This window comes from Kogia breviceps, chromosome 16 (genome assembly GCF_026419965.1).
Source record: "Kogia breviceps isolate mKogBre1 chromosome 16, mKogBre1 haplotype 1, whole genome shotgun sequence".
Taxonomy (NCBI): Eukaryota; Metazoa; Chordata; class Mammalia; order Artiodactyla; family Physeteridae; genus Kogia; species Kogia breviceps.
The window spans coordinates 5,905,016-5,917,612 of NC_081325.1; the positions used below are offsets into that span (position 1 = coordinate 5,905,016).

The 12,597-nt window shown below is 49.4% G+C and overlaps 1 long non-coding RNA gene across 1 annotated transcript in view; it reads left to right on the forward strand.

Annotated features, from left to right (window-relative positions):
• The window catches only part of LOC136792769 (uncharacterized), a 60,882-nt gene extending 58,749 nt beyond the window's left edge, over positions 1 to 2,133 (forward strand). Inside the window, exon 3 of the long non-coding RNA XR_010837133.1 lies at positions 529 to 2,133. This is a non-coding gene — a long non-coding RNA (uncharacterized lncRNA). The remainder of the gene's footprint in view (positions 1 to 528) is intronic.
• The last annotated feature ends 10,464 nt before the right edge of the window (positions 2,134 to 12,597 follow it).

Consider the following 12,597-nt stretch of genomic DNA (forward strand, 5'->3'; position numbering starts at 1 on the left):
AGAGGGTGAGGGAGCTGAGCTCGTGGACGACAGGCCAGCACTGGTCCCTGACACGGGGACGGGGGCTAGACACGGGTCCCGAGTGGGGCGGAGACCAGCATCTGGTCCCTGGAGCCTTCTGTCCGGCAGCAACGAAAACTGTAGCTTATGAGAGACGGAAAGCCCTGAATGAACACAGAGTACAGCCTGCGTAAATGCTTACTGAGAGGAGCTTTAAAAACTCTTTTGTGGCTGGTTGATTCAGAGGTGGGAGATCACCCCCCTCCAGTCCCAAGGAGCTCATTAACAAGAGAATGAAAGGTTCTAAATTTTAACAACCTTTCCTTCGCAAAGCCCTGCAGATTGATCACTAAAGACATTTCCATTTAATTTATTAGCAAGCCCTTTCCTCTGACCCACGTGCAGGGGGCTGAGGGAGAAGGTAGCTGCGCTGATGGCCAATGACTTTTGTGGCTGGGGAAAAGGGAGAGGGCAGGGAACTGGGCTTTCTTCTGTGACCTACAGCTGACAGACCTTCTATTTCTCTAGCTCCTTTTACCCGAGCAAGGGCCACCTGCAGTCCGAACCCCACCCTCTCAACTCCCCTCACCCCCCCTCCCCACCCCGGCTCCACTGGAAATGATCTGCTCCACACGAGGATCAGACAAGCCGGCAAAGCTGCGTGAAGATCCAGAGGTATTAAGAGAAGGACGACCTTCCTGTCCCCAAAGCCAATTTAGCTCTGAACTAACTATGCCATACGGAGTCCCAGAGTTGGAAAGATGGTCTTAAGAAAAACAGTATGTGCATGAACTTCTGGTCCAGCTGGATGGAAAATTCTCTCCATCAGTCAAGATACACACAGGGTGCCTGCTAGGACCCAGGCCGGGTTGGTATGTGTTTCAGAGAAGAATAAGGTACGTTCCCACCTGCAGGAGCCCAGGGAGACCCAAATATATCTGGCATCCCCTTGGTAGAGGCAGCACTGTGCTTCGGAGGAACCCGAAAAGGAATGCGAGAGTCCCTGCCTTCAAGGAGCGTTGGTTGGGAAGAGGAGCCATCCAGGCAGGAAGGTCCAGGAACAAATTGACACCCGATAGCCCGCTAGTTAGGTTACAGCATGTATGAGTTAACAGAGTGCTTACGTAGTGACGTGGGAAGAGGAAGCTGCTGGCAGGAGGTTTCTGCAGGCAACCCGTCACGACCAGATGACGTATCTAGGGAGAACCAGGCAGTTTTACGGAAACCAACCAACCAACCAACCACACATCTAACCTCATCCTGGTAAAACTACAGGACTCCAACAATGGAGACAGAGTTTGAAAACTGTCAGAGGGAGGAAAGCAAGTGGCTTCCGTAAAGACAAGAATAAAACTGTCCACAGCCATCCTGTCAATGACAACAAAGCAATTCCTTCAAAGTCTGGGAAGTTATTTTGAACCTGGAATTGTATCTCCCGTCAAACTGTCAACCAAAGGATATCTGAATGGTCAATAAACACTTGAATAGGTATTCAACATGATTACTTATCAGAGAAATGCAAACTAAACCCACAGTGAGATACCCACTAGGATGGCTAAATTCAAAGGGCTGACAATTACAAGTGTTGACGATTGACTGCGACTCTCATCCTTTGCTGGTCGGAGTGTGAATGGCTCGATCTCTTTGGAAGACTCTGTGACAGTGTCTCCTCTATATCCAAGAGATGTTCACAAGAAGACAAGTACAAGATGCTCATAGCACCTTATCTGTAATAGCCAAAACTTGGAAACAATCCAAATGCCTACCAACAGAAGAGTGGAGAAACGCCTTACTACACAGCAATTTTAAAAGCACAAACTACGGATACACACAATGACTCAGAATCTTGTCGTTAACAAGAAGGCAAATATGGAGTAGAAACTGAGTGATTCAACTTATATGAAGTTCTAGAACAGGCAAAACGAATCTGTGGTGTAGAGACCACAACAGTTGCCCGCGTAGTTCTGTGTCCATGCCATTGCCCCAGAAAGGGCACAAGGGAATTTTCTGGGTGATGGAAATGATGTTCTTTATCTTAAGATGGGTGGTGGTTACATACGAAAATTCAACCTGCTGTACACTTAAGATCTGTTTTCTTTACAAATGCAAATTATACATCAACTAGCAAAATAAATAAAAACAAAAAATTGTCACACAAATGGAAGAAAGACATTTGAGGGACTGCAAAGACTCAGAAAAAGGTGTGCATTTTCACAAACTTTATACAAACAAAATTATTCCTGAATCCACGCCAGCAAAATACAGAAAAAGAATCAAAGGAGGAGAAGGATGTGGGAAAGATAAGCAGTCACTGAGTTGGCTATAGATCAAAGACAACCATTTTAACTTTACGCTTGGATGATTCTCCTTTGAGAGGCAAGATTCTGAGGACAAAAATTATGTTTTCTTTTCTAGAGATTCAATAACATGCTCATTTATGCAATTTTATAATTATATTAAAATTTTTATATAATTCACTTAAAATAATTTCTGTAAAAATATTATAGATCTGTTTATGCAAGTTCAATGTTGAAAATCAACCAAAGTATGAAGTATGAAAGACATATTTAGTCACAAAACTGAATGTAAAGTTTACAAGCCAAGGCAATGTCAAATTGATATAACTAGCTGAAAGTAGGGGTAAGGAAGCATACACATTTCTTAATCTTTTGGCTGGGAGTCCATAGATACAGTCCAAGGTGAATGAACCAAAAATTGGAGTTTATGTATATTATTTAAAGTCCTAAAGGCAACTAGCTATTAGAAGAAATAAAAACAATACTACAACAAAAATTGGGAAAGGGAAGGCAGAGGAGTAGATGGTGAGAGCAGCAGTATAAGGCAAATTCCCTAGATTGTCCATAGTCACGACTTCTTCATCTATGGACAATCTGCTCTGAAAGATAAGAAACGGAATTATAAGTAATCACCATAAGAGCTTTAAAAATAAAAAGGGAAAGTGTTAGCTTCCCGAGAACGAGTCCAGAGATAGAACTGTAAGAACAGGGATATTTACATTTTATTTGTTTATGTCCTCCTGTATGTTAATTATCTTAAGTATATTCATGAATTATTTCGGGAAGGAGGGAAGACAGACCACATCTCTTCTGCCTGAGGAGCCCTCAGACAAAGAGCTAAGGCAACAGAAGTAGGTCAGCTGAGCTGGAATCTAGGGCTCCTTAGAAATGCGTTTAAATGGCCCCTCAGGAGGAAAGGCAGAAACACATTCTTCCGCCCGTAATGCCCCACGATGGGCAGAGAAGAAGAGAGTGAGCTCAGCAGGCTCGAGCCCTGAGGTCCTGGCAGAGATGGGGTCCGAGGGTGGAGGGTGAAGAGTGGGCCCCCGGCTCCCGGGAGCACAGTTTTCCACGGACAACGCAACTCTCCCTGGGCCTCTTCTGTTCAGACGACACTTCTGTAAATCAGACACCTTCTCGGAAAATCAAGTCCCTTGACCCCGTCGTCCATCCACAAAGCCTTACGGAGCCCCGCTCTGGACAGGAGTAACCGGCCAGGAGCCGCCAGCGCAATGCCCACCTGGATCCAGCAGCTCGGGGGCGGGGGGGGGGGGGGGGGGGCGTGAGGATGGGGAGGTGGGGGGGCTTGTGACCAGGATGGTTAGCGTGAGGGACGCGGGGGGGGCCCACCGGCCTGGCTTCCAAGCCTCGCACAGCCCCTTCCGGTGAGCCGGCCTCAGTTTCCTGCCTATAAAATAGGGACAGTAGCTATAAAGTGCCAAGAACAAGGTTCTGGAAGTGCCTCCCAGGGTCAAGATACACAGGAGCGGAGCTCTTGCCGGCCGCTCGCCAAGGAGCTAAGACCAGCCCCTTGTTTCTCTGGGCTCCCGGGGGTCACCGCCTCTCAGAGGATCTGGGCGGCTGCGCACAGGTTGCTTCATTTCTAGCACGGAACGTCAGCCTGGGCCCCCGTGCCTCTCACTCCTTTCCCGCAGTACTTCGGCCGCTGGCCGGCGAGGTGAGCTGACGTAGTGGCTACTGCAGATGATGCGGTGGGTTTTCACGTTCAAGGCTCGCAGGGGGAGCCGTGTGGCTCAGCTGCGCTGGGCAGGAAGCGAGGCTGAGAGAGAGGGAAGGTGGCCCAGGCAGCGAACGGGCAGCTCGACTGTGCGGGCCGGGCATTAGAAAGGGCAGGTCCTCGCAAAGAGCCACGTGGCACAACTTCACGGCTGGTGGAGGGGTCTGCAAGGCCGCCCTCGGGGGCAGCACGGGGTCTTCCTGGGGTGTCGGAGCCCAGGGCACGGACAGAGTCACGGGACAGTGTACCCAGCAGATGGGGAAGAACGCAGAGGCAGAACTGCGGCCCTAAATGCGGATGGGCTGGGAGTCACCAGAAACGGGTTAAATGTGCCCGCAGAGCCACGGTTTCAACTTTGGTGGCACCTTGGAGTCACCTGAACCGCTTTACAGATATTGGGCCCTGCCCCCAGAAATTCACACGCAGTTGGTTTGTGTTGTGACTCGGGCGTGGCTGTGTTCTACAGCTCCCCTGGTGCTGGTGGAGAGGAGGAAAGTAATTAAGTCTGCCTCAGATGGGGGCCTGGGGGCAGGAGAGGAAGGGAAAGATGGATGGTAGCCGTGCAAGGAAGGAGCGCCTGCCCTGATGCGATCTGCGGGCTCGCAGAACAGGAGTCGGATTTTGCAAACTAAATCCTATCGAAATGCCCCTCAGACACCTTAAGGCAGCCCTGCGGTGGAAGATCACCTGATGGGCTTATTTAGTACCGAGATTTGCATTCCTCTGCCATTCTTTCCCTTGGAACCCGACAGACAGCCGGATCCGCAGGGTGTGGAATGGTGGGATCAGACTCCATTCAGCCCAGCACTTACAGGTCTCAAACTCAAGTGCAAAATAAGTTTGTCTGAAATGCAGACTCCACACACACACACACACACCCCGCCCCGTGTCCAGATATCTGAAGGCAGCAAGTCTGGGCTGGGGCCTGGAAAAGGTGTGTCTACCAAACTAAGGACCCCAGGTAATTGCACGACAGAGACGATCTGTGGCCGCACGTTGAGAAACGCCGACCGGAGAGCTGTGGATGAGGGTAAACGTGTTCTGTTCTCTAACCCGCCCTGCCAGCAGCCGCTGTGAAGAGCAGCCACGGTTCGATGGAAGCGGCACAGGGGAAATTGATTCCTAGCGCTGCAAGCTAAGCGCGTGCTGACCGTGAGTTGAGGACGTCCCATCAGCTCCGTCCTCACGTGTTACAAACCGATGCGGCGCACGCATAGCTTAAGCCTGGCGAGAGGCATTTCACACTCCGAGGCTCAAGGCAGCCCCGTATGGGAGCTGCCGAGAGCTTTCCAGATCCTTCCACCGGAGGTGGGGGAGCACGGGGCAGCTGGCTGTGCTCGCCTCGCCTGGGGCCCTGGTGGTCTGAGAGGGAAGGCCCAGAAGTCCCAGCTGAGGGGCACACTGCATGACGGGGGGACACGCCGTGAACACTCCCTCATCAGGGCCGAGGCTCCCAAGCGGGGGGTGTCCTCATGCTCCAGTGTGCGCACGGAAGAGCAGGTCTACGCCAAGGTAAACGCGGTGACACACCTGCTCCTGGGAGGGAGCACAGTCCCCGTGTCTTCCTGTCTTCAGTTAGGGATGAGAGCTTCTTCTCACTGTTTCACTGGGGAATCACTGAACCCTAAGCATCAGGAGAGAGCCCCCGGTGTGCACGCTCCTGAACCCAAGTCTGTCGGGCTAAAGGGAGGCGGAAGAGAGCGCTAACGGAGGGGCCCGGGTGGCCAGTCCCCAACCCCAGTGAGAGCCCGGGAGCCGGCTCCCCTTGGCACCTCGCTTTCCCTCGTTGAAAGGACCCATGCTGCGGGCCTCCCCTCCGTCGAGGGTTAAGGAGAGGATGCCGGCCTCCAACCAGCCATTTCAGCTGTGAAGACCGGGGATCAGAGAACGGGTTGTACGTGGAGAAGCGCAGCGTCGATCCTAAAACTCTTGCTGAGAGATCACTAAACAACCAAGTCCGACCGCACAGCACAGGGAACTATATGCAACCTCCCGGGATAAACCATAATGCAAAAGAATATTGAAAAGAATGTAGATGTGTGTATAACAGAGTCACTGTCTGTGTAGCACAAATTAACACAACATTATACGTCAACTATACTTCAATATTAAAAAAGAAAAAAAAAAAAAAAAAAGGAAAGAAAGGAAGATCAAGAGACCACGACAAAGCAGCAAAATCTCTTTATGAGCAAACCAGGGCTTTCCAGGCGAGTGCAAGTGATGACGCGGCGTCAGGAAGAAATTCAAGAGCCGTACGAAGACAAGCTATTGGCCAAGGCACAGCAGGAGAGCAGCCGAGAAGGCTGGCCAGAGCGCAGAGCTTCACACATCCCTGGGGGAACACTAGAGACCCTGCGGCATATGAGCCAGAACTGAGAGCTAACGCCTGCGCTGCTGACGGCTACACCTAAAACGGCGACCTCGGGACAATGACAAAGCTCGGTGAGCAGCACTCCACGGTCTGACAAGCCCCTGTTGACCGGATAACCGAAATGGCAGCAGTAATGAGGGAAGCCACGAGCCTGGTGAACAAATGGGCTGCATGAAATTGGGGAAAAAAAATTCAACTTGAGGGCTTCCCTGGTGGCGCAGTGGTTGAGAGTCCGCCTGATGATGCAGGAGACACGGGTTCGTGCCCTGGTCCGGGAGGATCCCACATGCCGCGGAGCAACTAAGCCCGTGAGCCATGGCCGCTGAGCCTGTGCGTCCGGAGCCTGTGCTCCGCAATGGGAGGGGCCACAGCAGTGAGAGGCCCGAGTACCACACAAAAAAAAAAAAAAAAAAAAAAAAAAATTCAACTTGAACAGGAGATCAAAGATTTGAGAGAAATCTTTCAAACTCAAGATGCATGTTTTAGCCTCATGGAGGATGGTGCGTAAGAAAGTACAATTTTGGTTAAGCGTCAGTCTTTGTCAATTTTTGCCAAGTGACCTGGGCCTGAGGAACTCTGGAAACTTCTGTAACTCGGTGTGCCAAAAGACTCCCGGGGCTGGCCTACTTAGTCAATTAATTAATTAATAGAATATAACGGGAAATCACTATCTCAATCAGCCCACCACTCACTACCTTTAGATTATGTATAACACACCGTCAAATGACACTCTAAAAAGATGGTTTCTGAAAATGTGTAATAAATGGAGATAGGCTTGATTCTTACTAAAATACAATTTTAAAATCAATAGCTGAATACATGAGAAACCCCCCAAATGACATCACAGGATAACATAATTTTAAAATAATTCAATAGCTGAATACTTGAGAAACCCCCAAAATGACATCACAGGAGTTCACCTTTTGGGGGAACTGCTGTTTTCCAAAGTGGCCGCACAACTTTACATTCCCGCCAGCAACGTATGAGGGTTCTAAGCTCTCCACACCCTTGTCATGGTCTCTTTTTGACTCTAGCCATCCTAGTGTGTGTGAAGTGGTATCTCGCGGTGGTTTTGATTAGCATTTCTCTGATGATCAATAACGTTATGTATCTTTTCATGTGTGTACTGGGGGCCTTCTTTATGTATCATCCTTGGAGAAATGTCTGTTCATATCCTCTGCCCATTTTTAAAGCGGAGTGTGTTTTCAAAGACACAAATTAATCTTCTTGTTATTGACTTATAAGTGTTCTTTACATAGTTTGGATACAAGTCCCTTATCAGATAGGTGACCTGCAAGTATTTTCTCCTAGTCTATTGATTGTCTTTTCACTTTCTTAATGTACAGTCTGAAGTGTAAATGTTTTCAATTTTGATAAAGTCCAATTTATCTACCTCTTCTTTTGTTGCTTACGCTTTTTAAGAAACCACCCAATTTCTTAAATCCAGTTGTTCCAGCACAATTTGTGGAAAAGTCTATTCTTTCTCCCCAATAAATAGTCTTGACATCAATAAGTTGGCCATAAACGGAAGGTCTTATTTCTGGACTCTTAATTCTAGTCTATTGACATGCCTACCCTTGTGCCAGCACAACACTGTCGTGATTACTGTTTTATAGTAGGTTTTGAAATTAGGAAGTGTAGGAATTAGTTCTTCTGCTCATTGGGGTCCCGTAGGAATTTCAGGATGCTTTGTGAGTCTCTATAAGAAAACCCATCTGGGATTTTGAGTCTGTAGATCAATGTGGAGAACATTGCCATTTTAGCAATATGAAGTCTCAGCACCCCAGCTCCAACAGATTCATTTAATACACAGATTCATCATGTCACTGACTATCCTCAAGGAAGGACACAGCTACAATTTTCTTTCCATCTAAATTCAGGTTGTGACGCTGAAAAAGCAATAAAGGCATCACTGGGTAAAGAAAGCAGATTGTGCTCCAATTTTTTAAAGAAATTTAGAAAGATGATTTGAAAATCTTCAGCCTTTTCATCATCTCCACAGTTGTGTGTGTGTGTGTGTGTGTGTGTGTGTGTGTGTGTGCGTGTGCGCGTGTGTGTCTTTAGTTCCCGTCCGTGCCTGTACGGTGCTGGTTGCTACAGAAAGCTGGTTTATAATGGACATGTTCTGGTCATCGTCATGGTTGATAACAGGGAATTGATGGCGTCCTGATAGGACAATGTCAAAGACGGAAATGTGGCCGTCTGCTTTACTTTTTTCTCCTACTCTGTTACAGGTCAGTGTTTGTGGTTCCAAGGAGAAAACTGCTTTCCCTGAAAGCTCATCGGCCCCGGACGAGATGGCAGCCACTGGAGTGTGGCGGCAACTCCACGGAGGTCAAGGGCATGCGTCCATCTCATAACTGCACTAGGGTAGGCCCAGGGGTAGCTGTAGCTGGCACACGGAGGAGGGAGACACCCTCTGTTCTTCCCTGCACCTCAGCGGAACACGGCTCTGAGACACAGCAGGTGCAAATTTGCTTTAATTTGCAGAAGTCACAGTCACTAACCCCACCAGGAGGCGTTGGTTTTCGTCGGGACCTGCCAACGTCAGCTCCCAGGCACTGACCTCTCCTCCCTGCACGCTTCCCTCCCCCAAAGAGAGCACACCGGAATTCTCAGGATGGGAACTTCTCACCCTGGCTCTGCTGGGTGCCCTTGATCCTCTGACCCCTCAGCCAGGCAGCCCCCCAGTGATGCTTCCTGTCAGAGAGAAACCTCATCCCGCTGCCTCCCGGGCCCCCTGAGGGCTTGGCAAGCAGGCTCTGAGGTGGGGGATCCATGATGCGCTGGATGCCCATGTCCGAGGTCTTCAGCTGGAAGCAGGCAGAGCCTCTCGGGGACCAGAGCCAGGGCCTCTTTATAAACATTCTGGGTTCTGCTCCGGTTCTGTTCAATCCAAGGTGGATATTTGCGATCTAGTCACAAACAGCCCCTTGAGAATTTTCAAATGTTCGAATCCATCACAGTGACCAGGTATGTTGTCAACAAGGTGATTTATACGACACAGGATGCTCTCAACAGCAGAACCAAGGAAGAAAGGCTGGACGGGTCAGTGGAGGCTCGAGGGTCAGAAGTTTGGGTGTGGCTTCCTCTGAGCCACGTCAGTTCTCCCCACGCAGCTCAACTGCAGTGTCAAAGGAGGCACAGGACTGACCTGTAAAGGAAGTCCAGAGCCCCTGCAGTTTGCAGGCCTTGGGTGGGTAGGTGTCCGACCAGGTATGGGAAGCAGGGTCATTGTTGACAGGGAATAACTATGAAAGTCCACTAAAGTAGGATGCTGTAAACTGAAATATAGTCGATGTACAATATTATGTTCATTTCAGGTGTACTACACAATGACTGGACGTTTGCATACATTATGAAATTATCACCATGGAAAGTCTAGTATCCACCTGTCCCCATACAGGGTTATTAAAATATTATTGACTATACTCCCTGATTACACCCCTGTGACGGACTTATTATACAGCTGGGGTTTTTCCCTCTTAATTCCCTACACCTATTTTACCAGCCACCCACCCTGCTGCCCTCTGGCAGCCACCTGTTTGCTCCCTGTATTCAAGAGTCTGTTTCTGTTTTGTTTGTTTGGTTGGTTGGTTCGTTGGTTGGTTGGTTTTGTTTTTTGGATTCCACATATAAATGAGATCATACCGTACTGGTCTTTCTCTGTCTGACTTACTTTACTTCGCACGGTGCCCTCTAGATCCATCCACGTTGTCACAAATGACAAGATTTCATCTTTCTGTGGCTACTATTCCGTTGCATAACATACCACGTCTTCCTTATCTGTTCATCCACTGATGGACACTTAGGGTGTTTCCATGTCTCAGCTGTTGTAAATAGAGCCGCAGTGAGCACGGGCGGGGGTACATATTGTTTTTCAAATTAGTGTTTTTCTTTTCTTCCGATAAATACCCAGAAGTGAAACTGCTGGATCACATGGCTGTTCTAATTTTAATTTTTTTGAGGAGGCTATATTATTTTCCATAGTGACTGCACCAACTTATAATCCCACCGGCAGTACACAAGGGTTCCCTTTTCTCTGTAATCTCGCCAACACTCATTTGTTGTCTTTTTGATGACAGCCGTTCGACAGGTGTGAGGTGGTACATCTTTGTGATTTTGCTTTGCATTTCCCTGGTGATTGGTGATGCTGAATATATTTTCATGTGTCTGAATGCCATCTGTATGGCCACCTGTATGTCTTCTTTGGAGAAATGTCTATTCAGGTACTCTGCCCATTTTTTTCTACTTTTTTTTTTGGGCTGCACCACATGGCTTGCAGGATCTTAATTCCCCGACGAGGAATTGAACCCAGGCCCTCGGCAGTGAAAACGCAGAGTCCTAACCACTAGACCCCCAGGGAATTCCCCTTCTGCCCATTTTTTAATCAGGTTGTTTGTTTTGATGTTGAGTTGTATGAGTTCTTTGTATATTTTGGATATTCTAAGGCAGAAATTTATTTATTTATTTTTAAACTTTAGGACCAATTCTACTAACAGTACATTTGTACAGTCAGTTAGTGAAGTTGCGCCCTTTGGCTTCTTTCTTTTTTAAAAAATTAATTAATTTATTTATTTTTGGCTGCGTTGGGTCTTCGTTGCTGCGCGCGGGCTTTCTCTAGTTGCGGCGAGCTGGGGCTACTCTTCGTTGTGGCGCGCAGCCTCATTGCGGTGGCTTCTCTTGTGGAGCGCGCACTCTAGGCACACAAGCTTCAGTAGTTGTGGCTCACAGGCTCAGTAGTTGTGGCTCAGGGGCTCTAGAGTGCAGGCTCGGTAGTTGAGGCGCACGGGCTTAGTTGCTCCGCGGCACGTGGGATCTTCCCAGACCAGGGCTCGAACCCGTGTCCCCTGCATTGGCCTGCGGGATCTTAACCACTGCGCCACCAGGGAAGCCCCGGGAATTTTAATTAAGCCCTTTCAGCTGTCAACCACTAACCTGAGCACTGAGTGAATTAATTCTTTTAAAAAACATGCATAAAACCAATAGTTACTTAGGAAGGACTGGATTATTCAATAAATAGAGAGCTAGACACTGAGTACCATTCACTGGGTAACGGTGGTAAATAACAGAAACATCCACCACCCTCTTGGGTCGGCATTTGTCTAAGGCAGAAGACAGCAAAGCTGGACATGAACACGGGACCTGTGTGCAGAGGACCAGGGATAGGAGGGCAGAGGCAGGGGCGGAGCTGTGGCCAGGGGGGGAAGAAGCTGTGTTTACTGCGATCCTCAAAGAGGTGACTCAGGTGGACGATCTCATTAAATCTCTTGGGGAAGGAATCACATCCTCAGACACACACAGCGAAGCTGAGGCTCCGAGAGGCTGGCCCACTGTCCGGGCTGCGCAGGAAGTAACTGGTACAGTTGCTCGATTCCAGGCCGTCCGACTCCACAGCCTGTGCTGTCTTCCTCGTGCTGCCTCACGACGCCTTCGTCCAGCCCCTTCCTCGTACAGACGGTCCCTGCGGAGCTGGAGGGAAGCCGACACCCGGAGACCCCACAGTGCAGGGGTGGGGAAGCCCGCTCTGCGTGTGTCTGCACAGGATGCGAATGGAGATGGGCCGCAGGCCGGGGTTCCATGGAGTCAGGGAGAACGACCTTGTCCAAGGTCATGGTCAAGGAGACACCCTGCCCGGTTCTCCCATCCTAACAGGGTGCTCCTGGCCAAGAGCTCCGGAGCTCCTCCGAGGACGCCCTGGCCGCCCCCCTCCCGCCTCCCTGCCAGACGGTGGCTTCCAGGCTGCCAGCTGTCCCCACCACACCCTGAGCATCGTCCCTATTTTTAAACTGCTCTTTCCTGGGCCCTTTTCGTCTGACAGGTGAAGAATTACCGTCATTTTCGCACTAACATTCATTATTCACTCTCTGTGGTAAAGACCTTCTTTACTACCTGGTTACTCCCTCCTCCTAAGCCAAGGCAGCCTTTTTAATACCAAGGGGGGATCGGTCCTGCTTTATACCTGCAGACGGGTGACAACAGATGGAGGACGGGCCTGCGTGTTTCAGGGGAGGGGAAAGACTCAGCTGGAGGGATTTAAACGCTGGTCTGCAGTTTGGGGCCCTGAGTCAGTGCCCAAGAAAGAAACAGCTTGCAAAAGTATCTGAGGCTGTCACATGGGCAGCCGGCAACTGTCCCCTGTCTAGAGCATGGCATCCAGTACGGGGAGTGATGTCACAGGATAATCACGG